Source organism: Lissotriton helveticus, chromosome 6 (genome assembly GCF_964261635.1).
Source record: "Lissotriton helveticus chromosome 6, aLisHel1.1, whole genome shotgun sequence".
Classification (NCBI taxonomy): Eukaryota; Metazoa; Chordata; class Amphibia; order Caudata; family Salamandridae; genus Lissotriton; species Lissotriton helveticus.
This window is the reverse complement of record NC_136067.1, coordinates 530,561,728-530,581,956: the sequence shown is the minus strand read 5'-3', so window position 1 is coordinate 530,581,956 and position 20,229 is coordinate 530,561,728.

Genomic DNA, 20,229 nt, shown 5'->3' with positions numbered 1-20,229 from the left:
AATGTTTTGCCATTGTGCAACATTTCGTCCATCATCTTTTTTTTTATGTTCACCCTATGTGGAAAGGGTATGCCCAGATGTGGGTCCCGTGCTCACTAAGCCACTGGAGTCAAGCTATCCTGGCTGAAGACGGCTGATAGCCAGAAACCGGTCCTAGGATGCTTGATTCCGCTCCAGGGAAGACATGGCTTGGCAGTTCGGGCTGGACTGTTCCCATGAGGCACAGGGTCAAGACTGATTTGCATATGGCCATGTCTGAACTGGGTTGGCTTGGTGAGCAAAATAATGATGGATTAAACCCTGATCTGTGACTGGGGGTTAATGTTTTGCCATTGTGCAATATTCCGTCTGTCATCTTGTGTGTTTTGCTGTTCACCCTATGTGGGAAGAGTATGCCCAGACGTGGGTCCCGTGATCACTAAGCCACTGGAGTCAAGCTATCCTGGCTGAAGGTGGCTGATAGCCAGAAACCGGTCCTAGAATGCTTGATTCCGGTCCAGGGAAGACATGGCTTGGCAGTTCGGCCTGGACTGTTACCATGAGGCACAGGGTCAAGACTGATTTGCATATGGCCATGTCTGAACTGGGGTGGCTTGGTGAGCAAAATAACGATGGATTAAATCCAGATCTGTGACGGGGGTGAATGTTTTCCCATTGTGCAACATTCCGTCCATCATCTTGTGTGTTTTGCTGTTCACCCTATATGGGTAGGGTATGACAAGACGTGGGTCCCGTGCCCACCAAGCCACTGGAGTCAAGCTATCCTGGCTGAAGACGGCTGATAGCCAGAAGCCGGTCCTAGGATGCTTGATTCAGGTCCAGGGAAGACATGGCTTGGCAGTTCGGGCTGGACTGTTCCCATGAGGCACAGGGTCAAGACTGTTTTGCATATATCCATGTCTGAACTGGGGTGGCTTGGTGAGCAAAATAACCATAGATTAAACCCATATCTTTGACTGGGGGTGAATGTTTTGCCATTGTACAACATTCCGTCCATCATCTTGTGTGTTTTGCTGTTCACCCTATGTGGGAAGGGTATGCCCAGAGGTGGGTCCCGTGCTCACTAAGCCACTGGAGTCAAACTATCCTGGCTGAAGACAGCTGATAGCCAGAAACCGGTCCTAGGATGCTTGATTCCGGTCCAGGGAAGACATGGCGTGGCCGTTCGGGCTGGACTGTTCCCATGAGGCACAGGGTCAAGACTGATTTGCATATGGCCATGTCTGAACTGGGGTGGCTTGGTGAGCAAAATAACGATGGATTAAACCCAGATCTGTGACTGGGGGTGAATGTTTTGCCATTGTGCAACATTCCGTCCATCATTTGTGTGTTTTGCTGTTCACCCTATGTGGGAAGGGTATGCCCAGACGTGAATCCCGTGCTCACTGAGCCACTGGAGTCAAGCTATCCTGGCTGAAGACGGCTGATAGCCAGAAACTGGTCCTAGGATGCTTGATTCCGGTCCAGGGAAGACATGGCTTGGCAGTTCGGGCTGGACTGTTTCCATGAGGAACAGGGTCAAGACTGATTTGCATATGGCCATGTCTGAACTGGGGTGGCTTGGTGAGCAAAATAACCATGGATTAAACCCATATCTTTGAATGGGGGTGAATGTTTTGCCATTGTACAACATTCCGTCCATCATCTTGTGTGTTTTGCTGTTCACCCTATGTGGGAAGGGTATGCCCAGAGGTGGGTCCCGTGCTCACTAAGCCACTGGAGTCAAGCTATCCTGGCTGAAGACGGCTGATAGCCAAAAACCGGTCCTAGGATGCTTGATTCCGCTCCAGGGAAGACATGGCTTGGCAGTTCGGGCTGGACTGTTCCCATGAGGCACAGGGTCAAGACTGATTTGCATATGGCCAAGTCTGAACTGGGGTGGCTTGGTGAGCAAAATAACGATGGATTAAACCCAAATCTGTGACTGGGGGTGAATGTTTTGCCATTGTGCAACATTCTGTCCGTCATCTTGTGTGTTTTGCTGTTCACCCTATGTGGGAAGGGTATGTCCAGACGTGGGTCACGTGATCACTAAGCCACTGGAGTGAAGCTATCCTAGCTGAAGACGGCTGATAGCCAGAAACCGGTCCTAGGATGCTTGATTCAGGTCCAGGGAAGACATGGCTTGGCAGTTTGGGCTGGAGTGTGCCCATGAGGCACAGGGTCAAGACCGATTTGCATATGGCCATATCTGAACTGGGGTGGCTTGGTGAGAAAAATAACGATGGATTAAACCCAGATCTTTGACTGGGGGTGAATGTTTTGCCATTGTGCAACATCCCGTCCATCATCTTGTGTGTTTTGCTGTTCACCCTGTGTGGGAAAGGTATGCCCAGACGTGGGTCCCGTGCTCACTAAGCCACTGGAGTCAAGCTATCCTGGCTGAAGATGGCTGATAGCAAGAAACCGGTCCTAGGATGCTTGATTCCGGTCCAGGGAAGACATGGTTTGGCAGTTCGGGTTGGACTGTTCCCATGAGGCACAGGGTCAAGACTGATTTGCATATGTCCATGTCTGAACTGGGGTGGATTGGTGAGCAAAATAACGATGGATTAAATCCAGATCTGTGACTGGGGGTGAATGTTTTGCCATTGTGCAACATTCCGTCCGTCATCTTGTGTGTTTTGCTGTTCACCCTATGCGGGAAGGGTATGCCCAGACGTGGGTCCCGTGATCACTAAGCCATTGGAGTCAAGCTATCCTGGCTGAAGACGGCTGATAGCCAGAAACCGGTCCTAGGATGCTTGATTCCGGTCCAGGGAAGACATGGCTTAGCAGTTTGGGCTGGACTGTTCCCATGAGGCACAGGGTCAAGACTGATTTGCATATGGCCATATCTGAACTGGGGTGGCTTGGTGAGCAATATAACGATGGATTAAACCCAGATCATTGACTGGGGGTGAATGTTTTGCCTTTGTGCAACATCCCGTCCATCAGCTTGTGTGTTTTGCTGTTGACCCTATGTGGGAAGGGTATGCCCAGACGTGGGTCCCGTGCTCACTAAGCCACTGGAGTCAAGCTATCCTGGCTGAAGATGGCTGATAGCCAGAAACCGGTCCTAGGATGCTTGATTCTGGTCCAGGGAAGACATGGCTTGGCCGTTCGGGCTGGACTGTTCCCATGAGGCACAGGGTCAAGACTGATTTGCATATGGCCATGTCTGAACTGGGGTGGCTTGGTGAGCAAAATAACGATGGATTAAATCCAGACCTGTGACTGGGGGTGAATGTTTTGCCTTTGTGCAACATCCCGTCCATCAGCTTGTGTGTTTTGCTGTTCACCCTATGTGGGAAGGGTATGCCCAGACGTGGGTCCCGTGCTCACTAAGCCACTGGAGTCAAGCTATCCTGGTTGAAGATGGCTGATAGCCAGAAACCGGTCCTAGGATGCTTGATTCCGGTCCAGGGAAGACATGGCTTGGCCGTTCGGGCTGGACTGTTCCCATGAGGCACAGGGTCAAGACTGATTTGCATATGGCCATATCTGAACTGGGGTGGCTTGGTGAGCAATATAACGATGGATTAAACCCAGATCTCTGACTGGGGGTGAATGTTTTGCCATTGTGCAACATCCCGTCCATCAGCTTGTGTGTTTTGCTGTTCACCCTATGTGGGAAGGGTATGCCCAGACGTGTGTCCCGTGCTCACTAAGCCACTGGAGTCAAGCTATCCTGGCTGAAGATGGCTGATAGCCAGAAACCGGTCCTAGGATGCTTGATTCCGGTCCAGGGAAGACATGGCTTGGCCGTTTGGGCTGGACTGTTCCCATGAGGCACAGGGTCAAGACTGATTTGCATATGGCCATGTCTGAACTGGGGTGGCTTGGTGAGCAAAATAACGATGGATTAAATCCAGATCTGTGACTGGGGGTGAATGTTTTGCCATTATGCAACATTCCGTCCATCATCTTGTGTGTTTTGCTGTTCACCCTATATGGGAAGGGTATGCCCAGACGTGGGTCCTGTGCTCACTAAGCCACTGGAGTCAAGCTATCCTGGCTGAAGACGGCTGATAGCCAGAAACCGTCCTAGGATGCTTGATTCCGGTCCAGGGAAGACATGGCGTGGCAGTTCGGGCTGGACTATTCCCATGAGGCACAGGGTCAAGACTGATTTGCATATGGCCATGTCTGAACTGGGGTGGCTCAGTGAGCAAAATAACGATGGATTAAATCCAGATCTATGACTGGGGGTGAATGTTTTGCCATTGTGCAACATTCCGTCCATCATCTTGTGTGTTTTTGCTGTTCACCCTATGTGGGAAGGGTATGCCCAGACGTGGGTCCCGTGCTCACTAAGCCACTGGAGTCAAGCTATCCTGGCTGAAGACGGCTTATAGCCAGAAACCGGTCCTAGGATGCTTGATTCCGGTCCAGGGAAGACATGGCTTGGCAGTTCAGGTTGGACTGTTCCCATGAGGCACAGGGTCAAGACTGATTTGCATATGGCCATGTCTGAACTGGGGTGGCTTGGTGAGCAAAATAACGATGGATTATACCCAGATCTGTGACTGGGGGTGAATGTTTTGCCATTGTGCAACATTTCGTCCATCATCTTTTTTTTTATGTTCACCCTATGTGGAAAGGGTATGCCCAGATGTGGGTCCCGTGCTCACTAAGCCACTGGAGTCAAGCTATCCTGGCTGAAGACGGCTGATAGCCAGAAACCGGTCCTAGGATGCTTGATTCCGCTCCAGGGAAGACATGGCTTGGCAGTTCGGGCTGGACTGTTCCCATGAGGCACAGGGTCAAGACTGATTTGCATATGGCCATGTCTGAACTGGGTTGGCTTGGTGAGCAAAATAACGATGGATTAAACCCTGATCTGTGACTGGGGGTGAATGTTTTGCCATTGTGCAATATTCCGTCTGTCATCTTGTGTGTTTTGCTGTTCACCCTATGTGGGAAGAGTATGCCCAGACGTGGGTCCCGTGATCACTAAGCCACTGGAGTCAAGCTATCCTGGCTGAAGGCGGCTGATAGCCAGAAACCGGTCCTAGAATGCTTGATTCCGGTCCAGGGAAGACATGGCTTGGCAGTTCGGCCTGGACTGTTACCATGAGGCACAGGGTCAAGACTGATTTGCATATGGCCATGTCTGAACTGGGGTGGCTTGGTGAGCAAAATAACGATGGATTAAATCCAGATCTGTGACGGGGGTGAATGTTTTCCCATTGTGCAACATTCCGTCCATCATCTTGTGTGTTTTGCTGTTCACCCTATATGGGTAGGGTATGACAAGACGTGGGTCCCGTGCCCACCAAGCCACTGGAGTCAAGCTATCCTGGCTGAAGACGGCTGATAGCCAGAAGCCGGTCCTAGGATGCTTGATTCAGGTCCAGGGAAGACATGGCTTGGCAGTTCGGGCTGGACTGTTCCCATGAGGCACAGGGTCAAGACTGTTTTGCATATATCCATGTCTGAACTGGGGTGGCTTGGTGAGCAAAATAACCATAGATTAAACCCATATCTTTGACTGGGGGTGAATGTTTTGCCATTGTACAACATTCCGTCCATCATCTTGTGTGTTTTGCTGTTCACCCTATGTGGGAAGGGTATGCCCAGAGGTGGGTCCCGTGCTCACTAAGCCACTGGAGTCAAACTATCCTGGCTGAAGACAGCTGATAGCCAGAAACCGGTCCTAGGATGCTTGATTCCGGTCCAGGGAAGACATGGCGTGGCCGTTCGGGCTGGACTGTTCCCATGAGGCACAGGGTCAAGACTGATTTGCATATGGCCATATCTGAACTGGGGTGGCTTGGTGAGCAATATAACGATGGATTAAACCCAGATCTCTGACTGGGGGTGAATGTTTTGCCATTGTGCAACATCCCGTCCATCAGCTTGTGTGTTTTGCTGTTCACCCTATGTGGGAAGGGTATGCCCAGACGTGGGTCCCGTGCTCACTAAGCCACTGGAGTCAAGCTATCCTGGCTGAAGATGGCTGATAGCCAGAAACCGGTCCAAGGATGCTTGATTCCGGTCCAGGGAAGACATGGCTTGGCCGTTTGGGCTGGACTGTTCCCATGAGGCACAGGGTCAAGACTGATTTGCATATGGCCATGTCTGAACTGGGGTGGCTTGGTGAGCAAAATAACGATGGATTAAGTCCAGATCTGTGACTGGGGGTGAATGTTTTGCCATTATGCAACATTCCGTCCATCATCTTGTGTGTTTTGCTGGTCACCCTATATGGGAAGGGTATGCCCAGACGTGGGTCCTGTGCTCACTAAGCCACTGGAGTCAAGCTATCCTGGCTGAAGACGGCTGATAGCCAGAAACCGTCCTAGGATGCTTGATTCCGGTCCAGGGAAGACATGGCGTGGCAGTTCGGGCTGGACTATTCCCATGAGGCACAGGGTCAAGACTGATTTGCATATGGCCATGTCTGAACTGGGGTGGCTCAGTGAGTAAAATAACGATGGATTAAATCCAGATCTGTGACTGGGGGTGAATGTTTTGCCATTGTGCAACATTCCGTCCATCATCTTGTGTGTTTTTGCTGTTCACCCTATGTGGGAAGGGTATGCCCAGACGTGGGTCCCGTGCTCACTAAGCCACTGGAGTCAAGCTATCCTGGCTGAAGACGGCTTATAGCCAGAAACCGGTCCTAGGATGCTTGATTCCGGTCCAGGGAAGACATGGCTTGGCAGTTCAGGTTGGACTGTTCCCATGAGGCACAGGGTCAAGACTGATTTGCATATGGCCATGTCTGAACTGGGGTGGCTTGGTGAGCAAAATAACGATGGATTATACCCAGATCTGTGACTGGGGGTGAATGTTTTGCCATTGTGCAACATTTCGTCCATCATCTTTTTTTTTATGTTCACCCTATGTGGAAAGGGTATGCCCAGATGTGGGTCCCGTGCTCACTAAGCCACTGGAGTCAAGCTATCCTGGCTGAAGACGGCTGATAGCCAGAAACCGGTCCTAGGATGCTTGATTCCGCTCCAGGGAAGACATGGCTTGGCAGTTCGGGCTGGACTGTTCCCATGAGGCACAGGGTCAAGACTGATTTGCATATGGCCATGTCTGAACTGGGTTGGCTTGGTGAGCAAAATAATGATGGATTAAACCCTGATCTGTGACTGGGGGTGAATGTTTTGCCATTGTGCAATATTCCGTCTGTCATCTTGTGTGTTTTGCTGTTCACCCTATGTGGGAAGAGTATGCCCAGACGTGGGTCCCGTGATCACTAAGCCACTGGAGTCAAGCTATCCTGGCTGAAGGCGGCTGATAGCCAGAAACCGGTCCTAGAATGCTTGATTCCGGTCCAGGGAAGACATGGCTTGGCAGTTCGGCCTGGACTGTTACCATGAGGCACAGGGTCAAGACTGATTTGCATATGGCCATGTCTGAACTGGGGTGGCTTGGTGAGCAAAATAACGATGGATTAAATCCAGATCTGTGACGGGGGTGAATGTTTTCCCATTGTGCAACATTCCGTCCATCATCTTGTGTGTTTTGCTGTTCACCCTATATGGGTAGGGTATGACAAGACGTGGGTCCCGTGCCCACCAAGCCACTGGAGTCAAGCTATCCTGGCTGAAGACGGCTGATAGCCAGAAGCCGGTCCTAGGATGCTTGATTCAGGTCCAGGGAAGACATGGCTTGGCAGTTCGGGCTGGACTGTTCCCATGAGGCACAGGGTCAAGACTGTTTTGCATATATCCATGTCTGAACTGGGGTGGCTTGGTGAGCAAAATAACCATAGATTAAACCCATATCTTTGACTGGGGGTGAATGTTTTGCCATTGTACAACATTCCGTCCATCATCTTGTGTGTTTTGCTGTTCACCCTATGTGGGAAGGGTATGCCCAGAGGTGGGTCCCGTGCTCACTAAGCCACTGGAGTCAAACTATCCTGGCTGAAGACAGCTGATAGCCAGAAACCGGTCCTAGGATGCTTGATTCCGGTCCAGGGAAGACATGGCGTGGCCGTTCGGGCTGGACTGTTCCCATGAGGCACAGGGTCAAGACTGATTTGCATATGGCCATGTCTGAACTGGGGTGGCTTGGTGAGCAAAATAACGATGGATTAAACCCAGATCTGTGACTGGGGGTGAATGTTTTGCCATTGTGCAACATTCCGTCCATCATTTGTGTGTTTTGCTGTTCACCCTATGTGGGAAGGGTATGCCCAGACGTGAATCCCGTGCTCACTGAGCCACTGGAGTCAAGCTATCCTGGCTGAAGACGGCTGATAGCCAGAAACTGGTCCTAGGATGCTTGATTCTGGTCCAGGGAAGACATGGCTTGGCAGTTCGGGCTGGACTGTTTCCATGAGGAACAGGGTCAAGACTGATTTGCATATGGCCATGTCTGAACTGGGGTGGCTTGGTGAGCAAAATAACCATGGATTAAACCCATATCTTTGACTGGGGGTGAATGTTTTGCCATTGTACAACATTCCGTCCATCATCTTGTGTGTTTTGCTGTTCACCCTATGTGGGAAGGGTATGCCCAGAGGTGGGTCCCGTGCTCACTAAGCCACTGGAGTCAAACTATCCTGGCTGAAGACAGCTGATAGCCAGAAACCGGTCCTAGGATGCTTGATTCTGGTCCAGGGAAGACATGGCGTGGCAATTCGGGCTGGACTGTTCCCATGAGGCACAGGATCAAGACTGATTTGCATATGGCCATGTCTGAACTGGGGTGGCTTGGTGAGCAAAATAACGATGGATTAAACCCAGATCTGTGACTGGGGGTGAATGTTTTGCCATTGTGCAACATTCCGTCCATCATTTGTGTGTTTTGCTGTTCACCCTATGTGGGAAGGGTATGCCCAGACGTGGGTCCCGTGCTCACTGAGCCACTGGAGTCAAGCTATCCTGGCTGAAGACGGCTGATAGCCAGAAACTGGTCCTAGGATGCTTGATTCCGGTCCAGGGAAGACATGGCTTGGCAGTTCGGGCTGGACTGTTTCCATGAGGCACAGGGTCAAGACTGATTTGCATATGGCCATGTCTGAACTGGGGTGGCTTGGTGAGCAAAATAACAATGGATTAAACCCATATCTTTGACTGGGGGTGAATGTTTTCCCATTGTACAACATTCCGTCCATCATCTTGTGTGTTTTGCTGTTCACCCTATGTGGGAAGGGTATGCCCAGAGGTGGGTCCCGTGCTCACTAAGCCACTGGAGTCAAGCTATCCTGGCTGAAGACGGCTGATAGCCAAAAACCGGTCCTAGGATGCTTGATTCCGCTCCAGGGAAGACATGGCTTGGCAGTTCGGGCTGGACTGTTCCCATGAGGCACAGGGTCAAGACTGATTTGCATATGGCCAAGTCTGAACTGGGGTGGCTTGGTGAGCAAAATAACGATGGATTAAACCCAAATCTGTGACTGGGGGTGAATGTTTTGCCATTGTGCAACATTCTGTCCGTCATCTTGTGTGTTTTGCTGTTCACCCTATGTGGGAAGGGTATGTCCAGACGTGGGTCACGTGATCACTAAGCCACTGGAGTGAAGCTATCCTAGCTGAAGACGGCTGATAGCCAGAAACCGGTCCTAGGATGCTTGATTCAGGTCCAGGGAAGACATGGCTTGGCAGTTTGGGCTGGAGTGTGCCCATGAGGCACAGGGTCAAGACCGATTTGCATATGGCCATATCTGAACTGAGGTGGCTTGGTGAGAAAAATAACGATGGATTAAACCCAGATCTTTGACTGGGGGTGAATGTTTTGCCATTGTGCAACATCCCGTCCATCATCTTGTGTGTTTTGCTGTTCACCCTGTGTGGGAAGGGTATGCCCAGACGTGGGTCCCGTGCTCACTAAGCCACTGGAGTCAAGCTATCCTGGCTGAAGATGGCTGATAGCAAGAAACCGGTCCTAGGATGCTTGATTCCGGTCCAGGGAAGACATGGTTTGGCAGTTCGGGTTGGACTGTTCCCATGAGGCACAGGGTCAAGACTGATTTGCATATGTCCATGTCTGAACTGGGGTGGATTGGTGAGCAAAATAACGATGGATTAAATCCAGATCTGTGACTGGGGGTGAATGTTTTGCCATTGTGCAACATTCCGTCCGTCATCTTGTGTGTTTTGCTGTTCACCCTATGCGGGAAGGGTATGCCCAGACGTGGGTCCCGTGATCACTAAGCCATTGGAGTCAAGCTATCCTGGCTGAAGACGGCTGATAGCCAGAAACCGGTCCTAGGATGCTTGATTCCGGTCCAGGGAAGACATGGCTTAGCAGTTTGGGCTGGACTGTTCCCATGAGGCACAGGGTCAAGACTGATTTGCATATGGCCATATCTGAACTGGGGTGGCTTGGTGAGCAATATAACGATGGATTAAACCCAGATCATTGACTGGGGGTGAATGTTTTGCCTTTGTGCAACATCCCGTCCATCAGCTTGTGTGTTTTGCTGTTCACCCTATGTGGGAAGGGTATGCCCAGACGTGGGTCCCGTGCTCACTAAGCCACTGGAGTCAAGCTATCCTGGCTGAAGATGGCTGATAGCCAGAAACCGGTCCTAGGATGCTTGATTCTGGTCCAGGGAAGACATGGCTTGGCCGTTCGGGCTGGACTGTTCCCATGAGGCACAGGGTCAAGACTGATTTGCATATGGCCATGTCTGAACTGGGGTGGCTTGGTGAGCAAAATAACGATGGATTAAATCCAGACCTGTGACTGGGGGTGAATGTTTTGCCTTTGTGCAACATCCCGTCCATCAGCTTGTGTGTTTTGCTGTTCACTCTATGTGGGAAGGGTATGCCCAGACGTGGGTCCCGTGCTCACTAAGCCACTGGAGTCAAGCTATCCTGGCTGAAGATGGCTGATAGCCAGAAACCGGTCCTAGGATGCTTGATTCCGGTCCAGGGAAGACATGGCTTGGCCGTTCGGGCTGGACTGTTCCCATGAGGCACAGGGTCAAGACTGATTTGCATATGGCCATATCTGAACTGGGGTGGCTTGGTGAGCAATATAACGATGGATTAAACCCAGATCTCTGACTGGGGGTGAATGTTTTGCCATTGTGCAACATCCCGTCCATCAGCTTGTGTGTTTTGCTGTTCACCCTATGTGGGAAGGGTATGCCCAGACGTGTGTCCCGTGCTCACTAAGCCACTGGAGTCAAGCTATCCTGGCTGAAGATGGCTGATAGCCAGAAACCGGTCCTAGGATGCTTGATTCCGGTCCAGGGAAGACATGGCTTGGCCGTTTGGGCTGGACTGTTCCCATGAGGCACAGGGTCAAGACTGATTTGCATATGGCCATGTCTGAACTGGGGTGGCTTGGTGAGCAAAATAACGATGGATTAAATCCAGATCTGTGACTGGGGGTGAATGTTTTGCCATTATGCAACATTCCGTCCATCATCTTGTGTGTTTTGCTGTTCACCCTATATGGGAAGGGTATGCCCAGACGTGGGTCCTGTGCTCACTAAGCCACTGGAGTCAAGCTATCCTGGCTGAAGACGGCTGATAGCCAGAAACCGTCCTAGGATGCTTGATTCCGGTCCAGGGAAGACATGGCGTGGCAGTTCGGGCTGGACTATTCCCATGAGGCACAGGGTCAAGACTGATTTGCATATGGCCATGTCTGAACTGGGGTGGCTCAGTGAGCAAAATAACGATGGATTAAATCCAGATCTGTGACTGGGGGTGAATGTTTTGCCATTGTGCAACATTCCGTCCATCATCTTGTGTGTTTTTGCTGTTCACCCTATGTGGGAAGGGTATGCCCAGACGTGGGTCCCGTGCTCACTAAGCCACTGGAGTCAAGCTATCCTGGCTGAAGACGGCTTATAGCCAGAAACCGGTCCTAGGATGCTTGATTCCGGTCCAGGGAAGACATGGCTTGGCAGTTCAGGTTGGACTGTTCCCATGAGGCACAGGGTCAAGACTGATTTGCATATGGCCATGTCTGAACTGGGGTGGCTTGGTGAGCAAAATAACGATGGATTATACCCAGATCTGTGACTGGGGGTGAATGTTTTGCCATTGTGCAACATTTCGTCCATCATCTTTTTTTTTATGTTCACCCTATGTGGAAAGGGTATGCCCAGATGTGGGTCCCGTGCTCACTAAGCCACTGGAGTCAAGCTATCCTGGCTGAAGACGGCTGATAGCCAAAAACCGGTCCTAGGATGCTTGATTCCGCTCCAGGGAAGACATGGCTTGGCAGTTCGGGCTGGACTGTTCCCATGAGGCACAGGGTCAAGACTGATTTGCATATGGCCATGTCTGAACTGGGTTGGCTTGGTGAGCAAAATAACGATGGATTAAACCCTGATCTGTGACTGGGGGTGAATGTTTTGCCATTGTGCAATATTCCGTCTGTCATCTTGTGTGTTTTGCTGTTCACCCTATGTGGGAAGAGTATGCCCAGACGTGGGTCCCGTGATCACTAAGCCACTGGAGTCAAGCTATCCTGGCTGAAGGCGGCTGATAGCCAGAAACCGGTCCTAGAATGCTTGATTCCGGTCCAGGGAAGACATGGCTTGGCAGTTCGGCCTGGACTGTTACCATGAGGCACAGGGTCAAGACTGATTTGCATATGGCCATGTCTGAACTGGGGTGGCTTGGTGAGCAAAATAACGATGGATTAAATCCAGATCTGTGACGGGGGTGAATGTTTTCCCATTGTGCAACATTCCGTCCATCATCTTGTGTGTTTTGCTGTTCACCCTATATGGGTAGGGTATGACAAGACGTGGGTCCCGTGCCCACCAAGCCACTGGAGTCAAGCTATCCTGGCTGAAGACGGCTGATAGCCAGAAGCCGGTCCTAGGATGCTTGATTCAGGTCCAGGGAAGACATGGCTTGGCAGTTCGGGCTGGACTGTTCCCCATGAGGCACAGGGTCAAGACTGTTTTGCATATATCCATGTCTGAACTGGGGTGGCTTGGTGAGCAAAATAACCATAGATTAAACCCATATCTTTGACTGGGGGTGAATGTTTTGCCATTGTACAACATTCCGTCCATCATCTTGTGTGTTTTGCTGTTCACCCTATGTGGGAAGGGTATGCCCAGAGGTGGGTCCCGTGCTCACTAAGCCACTGGAGTCAAACTATCCTGGCTGAAGACAGCTGATAGCCAGAAACCGGTCCTAGGATGCTTGATTCCGGTCCAGGGAAGACATGGCGTGGCCGTTCGGGCTGGACTGTTCCCATGAGGCACAGGGTCAAGACTGATTTGCATATGGCCATGTCTGAACTGGGTTGGCTTGGTGAGCAAAATAACGATGGATTAAACCCTGATCTGTGACTGGGGGTGAATGTTTTGCCATTGTGCAATATTCCGTCTGTCATCTTGTGTGTTTTGCTGTTCACCCTATGTGGGAAGAGTATGCCCAGACGTGGGTCCCGTGATCAATAAGCCACTGGAGTCAAGCTATCCTGGCTGAAGGCGGCTGATAGCCAGAAACCGGTCCTAGAATGCTTGATTCCGGTCCAGGGAAGACATGGCTTGGCAGTTCGGCCTGGACTGTTACCATGAGGCACAGGGTCAAGACTGATTTGCATATGGCCATGTCTGAACTGGGGTGGCTTTGTGAGCAAAATAACGATGGATTAAATCCAGATCTGTGACGGGGGTGAATGTTTTCCCATTGTGCAACATTCCGTCCATCATCTTGTGTGTTTTGCTGTTCACCCTATATGGGTAGGGTATGACAAGACGTGGGTCCCGTGCCCACCAAGCCACTGGAGTCAAGCTATCCTGGCTGAAGACGGCTGATAGCCAGAAACCGGTCCTAGAATGCTTGATTCCGGTCCAGGGAAGACATGGCTTGGCAGTTCGGCCTGGACTGTTACCATGAGGCACAGGGTCAAGACTGATTTGCATATGGCCATGTCTGAACTGGGGTGGCTTGGTGAGCAAAATAACGATGGATTAAATCCAGATCTGTGACGGGGGTGAATGTTTTCCCATTGTACAAAAATTCCGTCCATCATCTTGTGTGTTTTGCTGTTCACCCTATGTGGGAAGGGTATGCCCAGACGTGGGTCCCGTGCTCACTAAGCCACTGGAGTCAAGCTATCCTGGCTGAAGACGGCTGATAGCCAGAAGCCGGTCCTAGGATGCTTGATTCAGGTCCAGGGAAGACATGGCTTGGCAGTTCGGGCTGGACTGTTCCCCATGAGGCACAGGGTCAAGACTGTTTTGCATATATCCATGTCTGAACTGGGGTGGCTTGGTGAGCAAAATAACCATAGATTAAACCCATATCTTTGACTGGGGGTGAATGTTTTGCCATTGTACAACATTCCGTCCATCATCTTGTGTGTTTTGCTGTTCACCCTATGTGGGAAGGGTATGCCCAGAGGTGGGTCCCGTGCTCACTAAGCCACTGGAGTCAAACTATCCTGGCTGAAGACAGCTGATAGCCAGAAACCGGTCCTAGGATGCTTGATTCCGGTCCAGGGAAGACATGGCGTGGCCGTTCGGGCTGGACTGTTCCCATGAGGCACAGGGTCAAGACTGATTTGCATATGGCCATGTCTGAACTGGGTTGGCTTGGTGAGCAAAATAACGATGGATTAAACCCTGATCTGTGACTGGGGGTGAATGTTTTGCCATTGTGCAATATTCCGTCTGTCATCTTGTGTGTTTTGCTGTTCACCCTATGTGGGAAGAGTATGCCCAGACGTGGGTCCCGTGATCACTAAGCCACTGGAGTCAAGCTATCCTGGCTGAAGGCGGCTGATAGCCAGAAACCGGTCCTAGAATGCTTGATTCCGGTCCAGGGAAGACATGGCTTGGCAGTTCGGCCTGGACTGTTACCATGAGGCACAGGGTCAAGACTGATTTGCATATGGCCATGTCTGAACTGGGGTGGCTTGGTGAGCAAAATAACGATGGATTAAATCCAGATCTGTGACGGGGGTGAATGTTTTCCCATTGTGCAACATTCCGTCCATCATCTTGTGTGTTTTGCTGTTCACCCTATATGGGTAGGGTATGACAAGACGTGGGTCCCGTGCCCACCAAGCCACTGGAGTCAAGCTATCCTGGCTGAAGACGGCTGATAGCCAGAAACCGGTCCTAGAATGCTTGATTCCGGTCCAGGGAAGACATGGCTTGGCAGTTCGGCCTGGACTGTTACCATGAGGCACAGGGTCAAGACTGATTTGCATATGGCCATGTCTGAACTGGGGTGGCTTGGTGAGCAAAATAACGATGGATTAAATCCAGATCTGTGACGGGGGTGAATGTTTTCCCATTGTACAACATTCCGTCCATCATCTTGTGTGTTTTGCTGTTCACCCTATGTGGGAAGGGTATGCCCAGAGGTGGGTCCCGTGCTCACTAAGCCACTGGAGTCAAACTATCCTGGCTGAAGACAGCTGATAGCCAGAAACCGGTCCTAGGATGCTTGATTCCGGTCCAGGGAAGACATGGCGTGGCCGTTCGGGCTGGACTGTTCCCATGAGGCACAGGGTCAAGACTGATTTGCATATGGCCATGTCTGAACTGGGGTGGCTTGGTAAACAAAATAACGATGGATTAAACCCAGATCTGTGACTGGGGGTGAATGTTTTGCCATTGTGCAACATTCCGTCCATCATTTGTGTGTTTTGCTGTTCACCCTATGTGTGAAGGGTATGCCCAGACGTGAATCCCGTGCTCACTGAGCCACTGGAGTCAAGCTATCCTGGCTGAAGACGGCTGATAGCCAGAAACTGGTCCTAGGATGCTTGATTCCGGTCCAGGGAAGACATGGCTTGGCAGTTCGGGCTGGACTGTTTCCATGAGGAACAGGGTCAAGACTGATTTGCATATGGCCATGTCTGAACTGGGGTGGCTTGGTGAGCAAAATAACAATGGATTAAACCCATATCTTTGACTGGGGGTGAATGTTTTCCCATTGTACAACATTCCGTCCATCATCTTGTGTGTTTTGCTGTTCACCCTATGTGGGAAGGGTATGCCCAGAGGTGGGTCCCGTGCTCACTAAGACACTGGAGTCAAGCTATCCTGGCTGAAGACGGCTGATAGCCAAAAACCGGTCCTAGGATGCTTGATTCCGCTCCAGGGAAGACATGGCTTGGCAGTTCGGGCTGGACTGTTCCCATGAGGCACAGGGTCAAGACTTATTTGCATATGGCCAAGTCTGAACTGGGGTGGCTTGGTGAGCAAAATAACGATGGATTAAACCCAAATCTGTGACTGGGGGTGAATGTTTTGCCATTGTGCAACATTCTGTCCGTCATCTTGTGTGTTTTGCTGTTCACCCTATGTGGGAAGGGTATGTCCAGACGTGGGTCACGTGATCACTAAGCCACTGGAGTGAAGCTATCCTAGCTGAAGACGGCTGATAGCCAGAAACCGGTCCTAGGATGCTTGATTCAGGTCCAGGGAAGATATGGCTTGGCAGTTTGGGCTGGAGTGTGCCCATGAGGCACAGGGTCAAGACTGATTTGCATATGGCCATATCTGAACTGGGGTGGCTTGGTGAGAAAAATAACGATGGATTAAACCCAGATCTTTGACTGGGGGTGAATGTTTTGCCATTGTGCAACATCCCGTCCATCATCTTGTGTGTTTTGCTGTTCACCCTGTGTGGGAAGGGTATGCCCAGACGTGGGTCCTGTGCTCACTAAGCCACTGGAGTCAAGCTATCCTGGCTGAAGATGGCTGATAGCAAGAAACCGGTCTTAGGATGCTTGATTCCGGTCCAGGGAAGACATGGTTTGGCAGTTCGGGTTGGACTGTTCCCATGAGGCACAGGGTCAAGACTGATTTGCATATGTCCATGTCTGAACTGGGGTGGATTGGTGAGCAAAATAACGATGGATTAAATCCAGATCTGTGACTGGGGGTGAATGTTTTGCCATTGTGCAACATTCCGTCCGTCATCTTGTGTGTTTTGCTGTTCACCCTATGCGGGAAGGGTATGCCCAGACGTGGGTCCCGTGATCACTAAGCCATTGGAGTCAAGCTATCCTGGCTGAAGACGGCTGATAGCCAGAAACCGGTCCTAGGATGCTTGATTCCGGTCCAGGGAAGACATGGCTTAGCAGTTTGGGCTGGACTGTTCCCATGAGGCACAGGGTCAAGACTGATTTGCATATGGCCATATCTGAACTGGGGTGGCTTGGTGAGCAATATAACGATGGATTAAACCCAGATCTCTGACTGGGGGTGAATGTTTTGCCTTTGTGCAACATCCCGTCCATCAGCTTGTGTGTTTTGCTGTTCACCCTATGTGGGAAGGGTATGCCCAGACGTGGGTCCCGTGCTCACTAAGCCACTGGAGTCAAGCTATCCTGGCTGAAGATGGCTGATAGCCAGAAACCGGTCCTAGGATGCTTGATTCCGGTCCAGGGAAGACATGGCTTGGCCGTTCGGGCTGGACTGTTCCCATGAGGCACAGGGTCAAGACTGATTTGCATATGGCCATGTCTGAACTGGGGTGGCTTGGTGAGCAAAATAACGATGGATTAAATCCAGACCTGTGACTGGGGGTGAATGTTTTGCCTTTGTGCAACATCCCGTCCATCAGCTTGTGTGTTTTGCTGTTCACCCTATGTGGGAAGGGTATGCCCAGACGTGGGTCCCGTGCTCACTAAGCCACTGGAGTCAAGCTATCCTGGCTGAAGATGGCTGATAGCCAGAAACCGGTCCTAGGATGCTTGATTCCGGTCCAGGGAAGACATGGCTTGGCCGTTCGGGCTGGACTGTTCCCATGAGGCACAGGGTCAAGACTGATTTGCATATGGCCATGTCTGAACTGGGGTGGCTCAGTGAGCAAAATAACGATGGATTAAATCCAGACCTGTGACTGGGGGTGAATGTTTTGCCATTGTGCAACATTCCGTCCATCATCTTGTGTGTTTTGCTGTTCACCCTATGTGGGAAGGGTATGCCCAGACGTGGGTCCCGTGCTCACTAAGCCACTGGAGTCAAGCTATCCTGGCTGAAGACGGCTTATAGCCAGAAACCGGTCCTAGGATGCTTGATTCCGGTCCAGGGAAGACATGGCTTGGCAGTTCAGGTTGGACTGTTCCCATGAGGCACAGGGTCAAGACTGATTTGCATATGGCCATGTCTGAACTGGGGTGGCTTGGTGAGCAAAATAACGATGGATTATACCCAGATCTGTGACTGGGGGTGAATGTTTTGCCATTGTGCAACATTTCGTCCATCATCTTTTTTTTAATGTTCACCCTATGTGGGAAGGGTATGCCCAGATGTGGGTCCCGTGCTCACTAAGCCACTGGAGTCAAGCTATCCTGGCTGAAGACGGCTGATAGCCAGAAACCGGTCCTAGGATGCTTGATTCCGCTCCAGGGAAGACATGGCTTGGCAGTTCGGGCTGGACTGTTCCCATGAGGCACAGGGTCAAGACTGATTTGCATATGGCCATGTCTGAACTGGGTTGGCTTGGTGAGCAAAATAACGATGGATTAAACCCTGATCTGTGACTGGGGGTGAATGTTTTGCCATTGTGCAATATTCTGTCTGTCATCTTGTGTGTTTTGCTGTTCACCCTATGTGGGAAGAGTATGCCCAGACGTGGGTCCCGTGATCACTAAGCCACTGGAGTCAAGCTATCCTGGCTGAAGGTGGCTGATAGCCAGAAACCGGTCCTAGGATGCTTGATTCCGGTCCAGGGAAGACATGGTTTGGCAGTTCGGGTTGGACTGTTCCCATGAGGCACAGGGTCAAGACTGATTTGCATATGTTCATGTCTGAACTGGGGTGGATTGGTGAGCAAAATAACGATGGATTAAATCCAGATCTGTGACTGGGGGTGAATGTTTTGCCATTGTGCAACATTCCGTCCGTCATCTTGTGTGTTTTGCTGTTCACCCTATGCGGGAAGGGTATGCCCAGACGTGGGTCCCGTGATCACTAAGCCATTGGAGTCAAGCTATCCTGGCTGAAGACGGCTGATAGCCAGAAACCGGTCCTAGGATGCTTGATTCCGGTCCAGGGAAGACATGCCTTAGCAGTTTGGGCTGGACTGTTCCCATGAGGCACAGGGTCAAGACTGATTTGCATATGGCCATATCTGAACTGGGGAGGCTTGGTGAGCAAAATAACGATGGATTAAACCCAGATCTCTGACTGGGGGTGAATGTTTTGCCATTGTGCAACATCCCGTCCATCAGCTTGTGTGTTTTGCTGTTCACCCTATGTGGGAAGGGTATGCCCAGACGTGGGTCCCGTGCTCACTAAGCCACTGGAGTCAAGCTATCCTGGCTGAAGATGGCTGATAGCCAGACACCGGTCCTAGGATGCTTGATTCCGGTCCAGGGAAGACATGGCTTGGCAGTTCGGGCTGGACTGTTCCCATGAGGCACAGGGTCAAGACTGATTTGCATATGGCCATGTCTGAACTGGGGTGGCTTGGTGAGCAAAATAACGATGGATTAAATCCAGATCTGTGACTGGGGGTGAATGTTTTGCCATTATGCAACATTCCGTCCATCATCTTGTGTGTTTTGCTGTTCACCCTATATGGGAAGGGTATGCCCAGACGTGGGTCCCGTGCTCACTAAGCCACTGGAGTCAAGCTATTCTGGCTGAAGACGGCTGAAAGCCAGAAACCGGTACTAGGATGCTTGATTCCGGTCCAGGGAAGACATGGCTTGGCAGTTCGGGCTGGACTGTTCCCATGAGGCACAGGGTCAAGACTGATTTGCATATGGCCATGTCTGAACTGGGGTGGCTTGGTGAGCAAAATAATGATGGATTAAACCCAGATTTGTGACTGGGGGTAATGTTTTGCCATTGTGCAATATTCTGTCCTTCATCTTATGTGTTTTGCTGTTCACCCTATGTGGGAAGGGTATGCCCAGACGTGGGTCCTGTGCTCACTAAGCCACTGGAGTCAAGCTATCCTGGCTGAAGACGGCTGATAGCCAGAAACCGTCCTAGGATGCTTGATTCCGGTCCAGGGAAGACATGGCGTGGCAGTTCGGGCTGGACTGTTCCCATGAGGCACAGGGTCAAGACTGATTTGCATATGGCCATGTCTGAACTGGGGTGGCTCAGTGAGCAAAATAACGATGGATTAAATCCAGACCTGTGACTGGGGGTGAATGTTTTGCCATTGTGCAACATTCCGTCTATCATCTTGTGTGTTTTGCTGTTCACCCTATGTGGGAAGGGTATGCCTAGACGTGGGTCCCGTGCTCACTAAGCCACTGGAGTCAAGCTATCCTGGCTGAAGACGGCTTATAGCCAGAAACCGGTCCTAGGATGCTTGATTCCGGTCCAGGGAAGACATGGCTTGGCAGTTCAGGCTGGACTGTTCCCATGAGGCACAG